This window comes from Lichenostomus cassidix, chromosome 2 (assembly GCF_008360975.1).
Source record: "Lichenostomus cassidix isolate B80296 chromosome 2, HeHo_3.0, whole genome shotgun sequence".
NCBI lineage: Eukaryota > Metazoa > Chordata > Aves > Passeriformes > Meliphagidae > Lichenostomus > Lichenostomus cassidix.
In genome coordinates, this window is record NC_139482.1 from 121465441 (window position 1) to 121480204 (window position 14764).

Below are 14764 nucleotides of genomic sequence, written 5' to 3' on the forward strand. Positions count from 1 at the left end.
CTGAGATGGGAAAGCAGAGCTGAACATTCTCAGACATCATTTTACTATTTGAAACTGTCTCTTACCAGCTCTCTACTTCAGCCCAATATAGAACCTATATTTAAACATTTTTCCTTCTGGAAAAGGGTTTGGTCTGAGTTTTGTGGCAATTTCTTAAAAAAAATGCATTGAAACAGCATTTTTTTTTTGCTGGCAATGTATGACTCATATTAATTTACAGATCTGTGTTATTTTGCCCATACTTTGCCTTTTGTTGTTACTCTGGTCCTTCTCAAGCATAAACTGGCTATTAAGAAGTATTTCTTAATTCCATCAGAAATGTCTTCTTCTGTTGTTTTTTCTCTCTTGGTGACACTGAACAAGATCAGCTTCTTGCCTGCCACTAATGCCCATAATCCAGCCACATTCACCAATCCCATTTGCTTTAGATTTTTCCATATTTTCAGATTAACCTCTAAAATGGTTACTTTTATCTTCCCCAGCACTCCCCAAAAACAAAGCCACAAAAACACACACACAAATCCCCAATGTCAACAGTAAAAAACAACCTAGAAACCTTCTCCAAGCCTTATTTTGCTGTTTTTCTCAAAACCCAATGAATACAGTCTTGTCTGACTTGTAAGCAAAGATGCTGGATGATATCTTAACAATATCACCCCTGCCTTCTGTATCTCAATTAAATATTAGCTGTTACTGGTCTCCAATAACTACCCTTTTCGTACCTGACTTCTCCTATTCCATAATGAGAGACTGACTTCTATGTCCCATCTGCCCATGGTACTTATTCTCACTGTCCATTTGTTACATTTTCTGCTATCTACTCTTCCACCTATTCCCGCTTCCTGGAAGATGCTTCTCCTAGCCATGAGTAACTTTAAAATGCCTTTAAAACTTTTCTTTCAAAATTTCATCAATAAAAACAGAAATGTTGACAACAGGCTGCTAGTATCCTAAGGTCATAGTCTGCTGACAAATTCTGTTCCACATCCCTTCTTCTGTTATCTGCTGCATTTTGTTTTAAGACCCTTGAGTGAAGGGGAGGAGATTGTTTTTCTTTATGTTTATACAGTACTCAGCAAAATGGTGTCCTGGTATATGATCTCAGCTGCCAGGGACTCTAGTAATGCAAATAGTGTACATAAGTGGAGCACATGCTCCTTGGGCACAGACCACATGTGAGGTAAATAGGATTACATCCTGCAGGTTAAAACTAGCCTACTATGGTAATACAAAAATGTATACCAGCCACATGACCCAAGGGGATCTTCTTGACTGCCTCTTGATAACACAGGCTGCAGAGCAGTTGTCTGACCAAAGGAGAACTAAGCCGTTCTTGAATTTCACACCTTAAAACATCAATGCTACTGAGGCAGGAGAAATTTCCCGTTAAATGATTCACAGACTTAATCCCTTTGATATTCGATTGGCTGACCACAACTTAGCACAGCATGCTGCTGGAGTACATCTTTAGCTCTGACTCACAGAAAGATCTCATTCCCAATGGAATTCTGATGCAGAGACTGGGATTAAAACCAGATCTCACAGGGATGGGAGGAAGGTAAAAACTGCAACTGGCAGAATCTGGTTTATTAATAGCCATATTTTAGAATTTTTTTCTTTATCTTAGTCTTAAAAAAACTGTTTAATTCCTTAAAGTTTTAATTCTTCATCTGTGAGCTTTCTCAATGAGCCTTTACTGTTTGACAAGCTCTGAGCTATTCAAAAAGAAGGAGCTACAGAGCTCTTAATACTCTTCTGTGCGAAAATTAAAATATATATGTTACGGATATAAGCAGAGCTGAGAAAAAGAAATTTAATTCTTTTAAATGCAAAAAACAATTTAAGGGGAATGGAAATGTTCCTTGGAAGAAAGAAAGAAACAAAAATTTAAAAATAAAATAAAATAAATAAAAATAAAAATAAAATAAAATATCTGAAATAAAATAAATAAAATAAAATAAAATAAAATAAAATAAAATAAAATAAAATAAAATAAAACATAACAGGAAGAAAAATACCAAGAAAAATAAGAATGAAACCCAAAACCCAGAACACAGTATTTACAATGTACCTGTAGGTACTTTCAACACTGTCCATAGTGAGAATGACAGGTTTTCCTGATGTATTGATAAGGAATATTAAATGAATGCTACAAAACAGAATTCTACAAAAAAAACTTCAGAGGAAATCCTCCAAATTTTCTTCCTTTTCTAACACTTCCATTATTCCTGCTTCAGCTTTCAATAAAATCAAGGGTTTTTTACTGGCCACAAGTCACTACAGCAATATATATATTATGGGCAAATCCAGATTCTTAAAAGTCAGCTCTGAAAACATGGCTGAACTCCCCAAACCTTCCTGTGGCCACAAAAAAACCAACCTGTCAACAGAGAAAACCAAAGAAACCCACCACTAGATAAGAACAAGGAATACTATCATGTTTCACAGTCTACACTGTTAAATCCCTGTCAGAGCCCTTTCCTGCCACTGACAATGTCAAACACAGCCACCCAGATGTGGTGCCACCCAGATGTGGTGCCACCCAGCCCAGACCCTGGCGCTCTCCAGCACAAGTGTACAGTGAGTACACTTGGTGTACAGTGAGTACAAGGCGGTGAGTGAGCTGCTTCCAGCTGAGTCCCAATCGCTAAGATCCGTTCCCATCCTCAGAAAGGATGAGTTTACAGGTCTTCCAGCAAGCTGCAACCAGGATGGAAGAGTCCTTGTACACTTGGGCTCTGGTCTTACAGAGTAAGTAGTAATTAACTGCCCAGCCTTCCAGATGTGGCAGAAACCCAAATACAAGTGTAAGCTTTGGGAAGCAAGAAGCAGGCAGTTCATATGAGTGGGATGTACTACCTGCCTTCTCCCAGAGCACCCAGCTGGGAGGTCATACTGTGGGTTTCTCCTTCTCCATGGAGACTAGGGTCCCACGGTACTGCAAGGGAATAGGTGCCTGTCTTGGCAGCAGTAATTGCTACCTATCAAGAGGTATTTGTGCTGTTTTTTGAAATGGTTCAGGGCTTTTTTTCCCCTCCTGTCCACTTCCCCAGTGAGTTTCACTGAACCCAACAACTCAGCTAAGGGGCACTGGTGCCTCCCAGAAGACTGGTAGTCACTTGGTCTCTGACCAGGGGTAGCAAGGTCCAAATGTGTGAGAGTTGATACGAATCAGTGCTTCCTGCTTCTCAGATATCAGATACCTCACAGATGAAACTAAGATACACAAGTGAACCAGGCCAGTTCATTTTCCAGGCTTGAAGGCAAAGTCTCTTTTCCATGTAATGCATTCAAAGTTCACACAGCAACATTTAATATAATGGAACACTTTAAAAACACTGACTGAGTAAATATCTGTGCCTGTATAATTAATCATTTTGTCCACAATGTGACAAGCAATGAATGGATTCACAATGGACTTTCTTTAATACCATTTCTGTCAGAGATAACACAAATTTTGGCATCACTGTGGAATATTCATGCAATCCTGTCACATGTATCATATGGCCTGTATTATTTTTAACATTAATATTGGGACAGTAGACCAGTTATTGGCATTCTTCATCTAAAGGCAACAAGGATAATTATTAAAGTATATCTATGGGTGAAGATAAAATCTTATATTGCACAACTCTGTGATGGGCTATATAAACTGGATGAAAATATTTCCCATAAATATTACACTGTTTCCCCTTTGCATATAGATAAAGTACTTTTCAAACCATATTGTTTTTAGATGGGTAAAGAAGACAAAGAGACAATAACACACAGATGATGGCAATGGAAATGGAAATCTGCCTCTGTTTTACACTCATTTGAGTTAATCTCAGCAGCTTTGATCATTCCAATTCAAGCATACCATATGCAGATTTTACATTTCTACTGGAGAAAGTGCCATGGAAAGAACCATGCCTTTAGTGGTACTGTTGAGCAAAGAGAAATAGCCAAGGGGGACAAGCACCTGAGTTTGTGTCTCCTTTGCAAGTACTACCTGAACTTCTTTTGCTATTTTACCTCTATAAAGGCAAAAGTTAGAAGAGATCACACTGGGTCATCTGGTCCAACCTCCCTGCTCAAGCAGGATCACCCAGAGCACATGGCACAGGATTGTGTCCAGATAGTTCTTGAATATCTCCAGTGAGGGAGACTCCACAACCAACCTCTCTGGGCAACCTGTTCCAGTGTGTGGTCACTCCACAGTAAAAGTTCTTCCTCATGTTCAGGTGGAACTTCCTTTCCATCAGTTTCTGCCCATTGCCTCTTGTCCTATTGCTCAGCACCACCAAGAAATGCCTAATACCATCCACTCAGCATACTCCATTCATGTATTTATAGACACTGATGAGGTCTCCTCTCAGCTTGACATCTTCAGGCTGTTCCTGTAATAGAGATGTTGCAGTTGCCCAGTCATCTTTGTCATTCTCCTCTGAACTCTCTCCAGGACTCTCATGTCTCCCTTGTCCTGAGGAGCCCAGAACTTAGCTTCCTTGGCCTTATGACTGCTTCAGCCTTATTAAGCAAATTCATCCTGTCTCAATTCATGTATGTAAGCCTTATATTATAATTTTGAATGTCTGAACACCTGATAAACACTGACCACTGTCATACTACTAATTGTGGTTTGGGTCAGAATGGTGCAAAATTTCCAAATCTGTCAAACATATGATATTAAATGAAGTGAGCTGGTTGAAAGGAATAGAAATAAAAATACAGTAATTAAAAATAAGGTAAGGCCAAAGATAAACAGAAAGTTTTAGAAATTCTGTTATGGTCATTTCTTAATATGTCCAGAAGTATTTGAAAAGGATGCCTTTTATGATGATATACACTAGGACCAAAAAAAAAAACCAAAAAAACCGAGGACAGATGTGAATGCTCTGATAGACATTGTAATGAAAGAAAGCCCAAAAGCATGTACACAGAAATAAGGTAATAAAGCTGGTGAAAAGAAGAAGCAGTGGAAAAGGCATCATTTGAGCTTTATTGCTACTGTCTAGGTGATAGAGGAAAATAAAAAACAAACAGAAGCAACCTGAAAAAACCAAGAATATTCAGGGTAGAATGGCAGATGTCCTTCTGTATATGAGCAAGTGAGGGACACCGAGCAGAACCACAACTGTAGCCTGTGTCACGTACAGACTAGATATCAAATGTACATGATTTAGAACGCACCAGCTGACAGAGTGTTGTTGCTTTCTTTTCCCCAATTTTCAATTATCTCAGTGTGAACTGTGTGATTAAAATTTGATTAAAAATATATACTGATATATAGAAAAATAATTACCAGCAGTCTGGTAGCTGTTGGGCACAAATATACAATGGTTGGTTGGTTGCACTACATCTGTAGCTACTAGAAGTATAAATAAGTTGAATTCTTGCAAAGGTGCACTCACTTATATTTCTGGCCTTTCCAAGAAATAAGTTCTTTATGAAGAGTCATTAATAGGGAATGTCCTCCATTCTTTTCAGAAACCAATGTTTCCCCTCAGCCTATGGAAGATACTCCTCATTGCTAAGTTGAGAAGATTCAGCTCAGGCCAGCCAGTGGCAATTCCTCGTCCATGGGATACACTGAAGCAGCATTTCCAATGGTGATGAAGTGCTCTATCAATAGTAAGGTCTTGAAAGAAGAATAGATTATCTCCTTTCACTGAGCAAGGAAAGAAAAAATGTAGGTATTATGTATTTAAACTATGCATTTTGTGTCCCTGTTCCAAATATGGACTTGCACAGCTATATCAGATAAATCAAAAATCTGCATTTCATTCATATGATAAGACTTGGGAAATGTGTTACTAGTCACCTAGAAAGACAAGTTTATGTACAATATCTTGAAAAACTGTTTGACAACAGAAGGTCGGATGTGACATATATTTGACATCCTAAAACCTAAAACTAGTAAAACTTTGAGGTCAAGCAAAGGTAAAATCAGAATAACCCTCTTCAGATTTTTATCGTGTATGATAGGACCACAAATAAACTTTAAGTTCCACCAGCTTCTAACATGTCTGAACTTGACTGAAAGCTAAAGAGAAAGCTTATCTATTGATTTTCACATATAAGCTAAATGGTAAAATAACCTTGACTCATTAAAGATATCAGTGTTGTAGATGATTTGGATATCTTTGCCATTTGAAAGTAACATATGGATAATTTACTCAAGTTCAGTTATTCTTAAGTAATTTGTAATGCTGCAAAGCTTCAGATTTTTCACCTTTGTGATTACCCAGAATACTTTAGCATTAATCACAATATTCAACAGCAGAAAGAAAAGCTAGTCAATTTATTGAATCTGTAAAAAGAGTAATATTTCTTTTTACACTTATAAGTTTTACAGTGGGTTGTTTATTGAAATTTTGCCAGTGCATTCACAAAAAAATGTTATAAATAGGAATATATTATTCAAAATTGCAAATTATTTTGCAAATAATAGGTCCATTGTAAAATATCAAGAATGCCTTATGAAACAGTGTCAGAGCTTGCCCATGTGTTGTATAAATATTACCTATCTAGCCTGTCACCTCTAGTCTGTGAGACAACCAAGATTTTATTTCTAATTGGTTTTTTTATTACTATCAAATAAAAAAGCTCTGTTCATAAAAAATTATTAGGGCTATTTCACCAGAAATGTTGTGGTCTGGGATTGCACCTTTTCCTAGGTAAAGCTGCCATCTCTTTTCTTACTGACAAAGAATTATTCTTTCTCCACATTTGGCAGAATTATTTCAGCTATGTCTCCTGATTTGGTATTTGGCTTCTAAATGGATACAAGAGTCAGCCAATGATGAAAAAAGATTACTCAGACTGCATGGGATAATGAAACAGTAGGTGTCATGCTAAAGAAAGTTCCTTTATAGGAAAAAATATGTTTTCGGACATATTTCAGGTTTGACACTGATATTCATACTCTACATAAGTAAACTTTTGGAGCTATTTACAATTTTCAAAGGATAAAAATAGGTGTTCCTTATCCTAAGGCTTTAGGGCAGCTTATTCACCGAAGCAGATAATCTATGATGCCCTAAGTATGAATATGATACTGAGAGTGAATGGGCCTGTGCAACAGGATTTTTAAAATCACAAACAGTATGATGTTTATGCAATATTATCTTTATATCTAGAATATTTGTGATTTCTGCATATGAAATTTCAAGTTTTATACAACACTGGAGAGAATTGGATGGATGGAATAGACAAGGTCCTTCTGAGATCCTCAATCTGAATAAGGCTTTGTAGCCTTTTGAGAGCCAGTTCTTGTCACCCCACTCCTGACATGGCATTTTTAAATGGTGTGTCACAAGTACAGCCAAAACATTTGAACCTCAGCATGCTTCAAAATCAGAGTGCTGTTAACTTGTAGGCAGATACTTTGCAGTCTCTTCATATTTTCTCTAGAATTTTTGTATCAGAAACACAATATGTGAACTGATAATAGATTCCAAAACAATCAAATGCAAATTAATTAATCTTAGTTCTAAGATCTCTAGAAGCCTGCATGCAGAATTTGGCTAAGAAAGGCAGCAGTGCCTAGAAAAGGAGGAAAAGGGGGAAGAAGGCTCTGCGAGTGTTCCTTAGGGTTCTAAAGTTATAAAAGAAATTTGCACTTCCAGGGAGATATATGATTAGAGAGTTTGGATTAGAAAGCCATTGGTGAAACTGAAGGAATATATAAAGTAGAATTCGTGTCTGTGCTCCTGCCAGTGCTTGAGTTATTGGGAACACTACACATCTAGAAATGAAGCTTTCCTGCAACTCGTGGTGCTTCTAATTAAGTCAGACTGTGGTTACAGACCTGTGTCCACAGAACTGTTTTCCTTTGCTTGAATTATGTTGGATCTCTCCTAGGAACAACTGTCTATTAAGTTATCATTTTGCTAAGGAACACTCAGTGGGAGTTTTAAAATTCCTTTCCAAATACAAAAAAGGAATACTTGGTCAAGAATCCAGCATTGGCCTGAATCAGTTAAGAGCTCTGCAGGGGGTTTTCTGCCCCCCAAAGAATCACATCAAGGACAATCTACAAAAGGAAAAGTCAACCTGTCTGAAAGGAAAACAATGAAAATAGCTTTATTTGGTAAAAATAAAAAACTTCAAGGCTTGTTTTCTCATGAATTTCTACTGAAGAAAAACATAAGGTAGTGTCTGTAATCCAAGTTAGGAGAAAAGTTGACTGAGTATTGACAGACACCACAAAAACTGGTTTAAAAGATTGATGTTTTGAGGAGATATATTGTTCTTAGAACAAACATTATTGCAGAATGATACAAACTACACTAGGGAAATCAGCTAGAAGGGCGAGCACTCTCTGAATATGTGGCAGCTTTGAAGAAGTTGGCAGGAGTGTATATTTTTGGGACAGTCACAGATCAGGCATTGTGGGATAGGAATGTTTATGACATGTGAAACTGTCATCTGTAAGAGCTTGCAACCTGTGCACAGACACCCATACAAACACAAGTACCTTAGCATTTGGAGCTTAGAAAGGAATAGTCATATAAAACTTTGTTGTAACAGCAGGGATTAGATTTTTGAAGTGACAAACAAAACACACAGATATTTTGGAAGAAAGCCTTTTTTATTTCCCAAGTATCCTTCTGAAGAAAGTGGGAGAGTAGCCCCCAAATCAAATTGTAGATGGAAGATGCATTTATATTTTAAAACAATGTTATGAGATTCAAGTTTGCTAAAAACATCTGCCTTCAGCAGAGATGAAGTTGTTGGTCTTCCTTCCTCTGGATACATTCTTCCTGGGAAGTTGACCCCAGAAAAACGGGTGAGGAATAGAGAGCATAATGTAAGATGAATTGACACCAGGGTGATATGTAAGCAGAAAAGCACTCCTCTCTGGTAGGATATAGATTAAAAGGAAGAATGGATGAATGTTTGCATATTAAACTGATTGTAAGTGTTTTATGAATAAAATAGAATTGTTCAGCATAATTCAAAAATTAGCATATAATAGCTCACTGCCAAGAAGAAATTATTTAGTCAGAGTCCACAAAATTTTCCTTTCGATCCCAAGAAGAAGGCTTCCAAAACTAGACACCACTGCTGACATGAAATGTGCATGTCCAGGAACTTATTTTGGTATCCTACATATGATAAATCCAAACTCAGAGATATTGCTATTGAGAATTTATTAACAAGATAGGATAATAATGCATAAGAAGAAATACAAAGTGGGTTACTGAAACTCACCAGGACTTTTCATTTGAACGGATAATTAAAGCTAAGCATTAAACCAATCTTGCAAGGTTAGAATGTAGCAGAATACACAAGGTAGCACGTTACATCAGAGATTTGTTTGGGCAGATATTACAAAAATCACAAAGCCTTTGATATTTACGGATTTAAGTTGTGCCTGCTGCAAAGCTTTGATGGTGTTAGAGGTGGGCATCTGACAAAACACCTGTTCAAATCAGGAGGAACATCAAGGCTTCCATAAGCATTCACCCATAGGAAAAATTGTTTCTTTAGAATGTATTTCATGCAGCTAATTTTAAAACTGAGTTTCTAAATATAGTAGAGAAAATGTTTCATCAGAGATGTATAATAGGGTATCAGGCATCTGAAGGCACACATCCACCTGCAAGAAGCAGGGAGTTGGACTCAATGTTCCTTAGGCATACCCTCCAATTTGAGATATTCTATGATACTATGATTTTTTTGGATAAATAAAGTGAATTTCTGACTTCAAAAATTTTAAAAAGCAAATACAGCAGTATTGGTGACTGATATAAATACTGTTACATTAAAGTAGCTGATTTTCCCAAATTTGCAAGTATTAACAAGTAAAACATTCTCAAGGTTATCCTGATATATATCAATGAAATTAGAATTTTTTAGAAAATGTCATATTGGATTTCTTGGCTTTAAACTGCTATAGACATAACAATAGAACAAATAGCAGTATATGATGGAAGGAAAAATGGGAAAGCAAATGAAAGTAGATATAAGCTGGAAGTTAAAACCTCTAGGAGAACTAAAGGAAAGATGAAGTTTCAATGAAATATCAATTTCCCATAGAATAAAAAAAAGTAAGACTGCTTTAAAAATCTTATTGGCAACATCTATAGGTTCACTGCTAAGTTTGTTTGATCATGTACTGATGTATAAAGACAGGAACGTTCAGCAGGTATTTCACTTATTTGAAACAGAGAGCTGTACCTGTCCCATATGATGCTCTTGTAATTGTAATTTTACCCATTGTGGCAAAGATTTTTAACAGTTTTAAGTTAACTGGCCAAGATATCTCACACTTGGTAACCACCCAGTATATCTCTAAATCATAAATGTTAACCACAGAGAAATGGAAAACAGGGCTAATTCCTAGGGACTTGAAAACTGTAAGTGATTTCCAAATACTTCAAAAAGTTCAGAAGTTAAGCCAGAGAATTACTAATGGGACTGAATGGTGCTAAATTTAACTAAAAAGCCATTACTCACAAAGTAGCTAGAAATTTAATTATAAGAGGAAAAAGTATAATCTATGCCAAGTTATTTTTGAAAAGACAGGAATTGTCATCAAATTGTATGGAGTTTTTTGTTTGAGCCTTTTAATAGGATTAAAGACTTCCGTTACAAAAACATTCTGCTGGTAATGGGGACTTCTTCCAACCAACTGACTTATTACTAAAAGATATTATGGTTAATCATAGGTTGAACCCTATGTGGTTAATGGGTGATACAACTTGACAGATGACAGAAATTAGTATTGCTAGAAAACAATAAAGTGACTTTTCCAGTCAGGTCCAGAATTTCAAATCTGGATCCAGTGTTAGCTAACCTCTTAATCAAAAATGCATATGTCAATTTCACGTTTTTCAGATGATACAGATGTTGGTGTGGTAGCAAATGATGAGCACATCTAACTTTCAGAAAGTGATTGAATGGCTTATTCAAATGGGTGGGGTTTGTACGTTTTAGCACTACACAATAAAACATAACATATTGGAGAGTGAAAATCAAAAAGGATTCTTGTGAGAGATCTGAATAATTCTAGACAGCAGTGACTTGGACTTGAAATACAATACTGAGTCAGTCAGAGACAACTGCTGGTCCTTTCTGCAGGACCTGTGTGAGCCTCCATGGCTCACACTTCCCTGTGGTATGAAAAGAAAACCAATACCAGGTAGCAGTATGGAATGCAATTTCACTTTGTACATAGCACAGGAAAAGGGTGAGTAGGATAAATATTCAACCATACTTCAGGAAGGACATAGAAAACCTGAGAAACAGAGAGATTAAGGGAATCTAAAAAGGGACTTGGGGAAGGAAATGACAGATTTTAGAATCCAAGGGTTAAGGCTCCTCAGTTACTTATTTTGTAAATTAAATTGAGTGGGGCAATCCAACATCAAAATATGTGGTAGATTTACTTTTGGAGTCCAAAAGGCAAGATTATACATCCTCTTCAAAAGTGTGCACCTGTGAGCATGTTCAAGCTATGAGTACAGCTCACTGACTCTGACAGGTGCCTCTCTGCAATGGCTCTGGATTCTGTAGGTCCTTATTAAGGATCTTATTGAATAGCTTATTAGATGTGCAACTCCACAACGAGATGGTAATTTTAACCAGACCTACCCTTGGCTTTCAGCAAGCCATAGGTAAGGCATTAAGGCTTTCCCCAAAGGCACATCTGGGCTGTTGCTTTCTTCTTACCATATCTCCTGATTTTTCAACAGCCCCTTTCATGGAATTTCTGACTAAGCATTAGGTTCCTTTTCACCTATCTGGCTAATCACACTTACAGACAGAGCTCCCTGCGTAAATCCTAACTCATCATTCTCAGTGCAGAATCCTCAGGCTTTCCAGCCCCATATGTCTCTGCCAACTTCGACAGGTCCATGCAATTTTGCTTTATATGTATTGTTAGATCTGTAGCCTCAGTGAAGGATTTCTTGTATAACAATTTGGATTATGGACTGCATAAATGATTCCTTCCATGAGAGTGGTGTTTCCTGATAAAATTCTGTCCCTTCCCATCCTTACCCTATTTCTCTGTTTCACTACCTCCCACTCTGCCTTCAGCGGCTGCCTTGGAAAATGGATATCCTGGAATCACACAGCAGTTCTGTGTTTCAAGAAACATACAAATTGACGGACTGCAGTAAAATATTGTGATATCTTGACTGTACTGAGGGGCAGATTGCAAGATGTTTCAGTTATAATGTACCTGGGAACTGAGAATGGCTTGGGTTGTGGTGCAGAGATGTCATGATGCTACTCAGAATTTAGGTGTTAACATTTGGGGGGTGGAGGGAGCAAAACCCTAATGGATTTTGTCTTTGTTTTTGCCTTGGAACTTCTTTTGATAGCGACACATATGTCAGTTTTGTAATTATTATCCCGTGTCTTTCAGTACACATGTTCTCACTCTAATGGTGGCTTTGTAATGGGGTGAAACATATGAATGCATTCATATATGAATATATTTTGCAGTTAAAATTACCATTTCTTGAATTTGCAGGAAGATACTATTTGGAGATGAAAAGCATTCTAGTCTGATCTACCTCTGTTTTCTCTTCTGCAAAACTTCCTGTCTGTCTGAATCTATTTGCTGGAAGAAAGGTTGAAAAATTGGCAGTGCTTCCTTGTGCATCAGAATGTTAATATTTATACCTTTTGAAAAATCACTTTTTTCCAAATAAATAAAAAGCTACATGGTAGAATTTAAGTTTTAATTTGATGACAAAACAAGCTCAAATACTGCATTCTTTTGGTGGGGGTTAGGTTTTATTACACAATGTTGCTTTACATTTCATATTTCACTTGGTTAGTGCCCAGCTCTACTTCAGAAAATTTGGTACCCTGGCTTTCTTTCTATTTCTGCTTTATTTTCCACTAATGGAAATGGATTTGGAGGAAAAATAGCATTTGTTACAGTAATATGTTTCATCATTGTATAGGATATCCTCTGTATCACTCCATCTGTTCAAGGTGCTGCTGCAATTAATGCAATCATTCTGTAACCTGGCATTTCATAGCAATAATGCTGGCCTTAATGTAGCCTGTCTCCTGTTTTCTATTGTATAAAACTTTTCACTGTGGATCTCAGCATGGTTTCGAAAATGCATCTGTCTTATTCTTTATTTTATCACACAACCTTGAAATAAGAAGTTAATTTCGATCACAAACTTGACCTTTAATGCTGTTGAGCCTTATCTTTTTTCATACTTTTTCTTTAACCTTCTAAGATACAAAAGACATCTTAAACCCATACAGAGCGTTAAATCCTAAATATTTTCTAAGCAGCTATGATCTACTTGCCACATTAGAGTTGTAAATTAAGGTCTCATGTGTTGCAGGAACCAGCCTTCCATATCACAGTTTTCTCCCCTGAATGAGGCAAGAGTCAGTCAGTAAATATATGTGGTCAACCTCAGATTTGCCTCACTGGGAGTTCACATGTATTTTTAACTGCCTTCAATTGTTAATGTATTCCTCAAATGAGATGCATCACCTTGAAGAATGACTTTTTGCCCTCTGGGAATACGCCAAACAAGTATTTCATTCACTATGATAATCAGTTCTACCTCCAGCAACATATGAAACCCAAATTTAATAGGCACTAGTGATTAGGTTTTAAGACACAGAGTCATCACTGTCCACTGTAACAATAATAATAATATGGGGGGAAAAAAGGGAAGAAAAAAATGCCCTGCATTTGATTTTAGGAATCATTAATAAAAGCAATCTAACTATCAACATTGGGGGAATATGCTTAATAAATATAATGTCTCTTGTCATTAAAGAAAAAAAATGATAGCAGAATTTTTTAGTAATTTGGAAATTTTCTTGAGCATAAATAAAAGCTACTTAAGTTTTCCTACATTAGTTAGCTGTATAACCCTGGAAGCCAAAAATAAAAAAAAAAACACCAAAACAAAGAAAAACAAAAAAACAAAAAAATTTTAAAAAATTAAAAAAAACAAACAAGAAAAAGGAAGGGGAAACTGAATATCACATTCTTTAAAAGCTAGTAATTATAAATTTTGTAAAGAAAGGAAGAATGTCAGAGGGAAAAATGAGAAAATTGAGCTCCCTGCACAGCTCTCAGTGTTAAAATTACCCAAGATCTTTCTGAACTTAAACTTTTATAGCAAGCAGAAAGGATAGTTATATGACATTATGGAAAATAAAAAATCAGCCTTTAAATCAGCAGCTTAGGTTGTGGACAGTAAATGATACAGTGGTTCCACTTTCTTGGAACTGAGAAGCAGAAGAAAATGAAGAAAGATGCCAGTGACAGGGTGAGGATGATGAAAGCAGGCTAGCATTATGAATGATATGTTAAGTGATTGGCTCAGATGGAATCATGGGATTGCTGCCTTTTGCAGATGCTGATTTTCATCTATATTGTTTGCCTCTTTCTCAGAAGGCCTAACATATGCAGAATGTGTGTGCATGCACATGAACAATATAGAACAAATACATATATATATTTATATGATGTTATATATTCTTATATGTTCAGAAGCCACCTTATCCCTTTTAATGTCCTTACACTTGATCCATTTAGCTAATCAGGATAGCTTACTTCGACATAAACCAGTAAACTGTGTCTTACATGAATTAATATCCTCCTGCTTTCTTTATTCATGGAAGTATAAAATTTCTTTTTTCATTTATCTACCTTACTGAAAGGGAAAAATTTTTTGTTATTTTGGTTTTGGTTTTTTTTACTAATTACTAATTCTGAAAGGTATCTTCTGATCTGCTAAACTACATAAATATGAGAAATAGTATTTCTACGTAGTAACAA

The 14764-nt window shown here is 36.4% G+C and overlaps 1 long non-coding RNA gene across 1 annotated transcript in view; it reads right to left on the minus strand.

The window, feature by feature from the left end:
* The window catches only part of LOC146442145 (uncharacterized), a 45401-nt gene that overhangs the window by 16609 nt on the left and 14028 nt on the right, over positions 1 to 14764 (minus strand). Inside the window, exon 3 of the long non-coding RNA XR_014849560.1 lies at positions 14570 to 14639. This is a non-coding gene — a long non-coding RNA (uncharacterized LOC146442145). The remainder of the gene's footprint in view (positions 1 to 14569; positions 14640 to 14764) is intronic.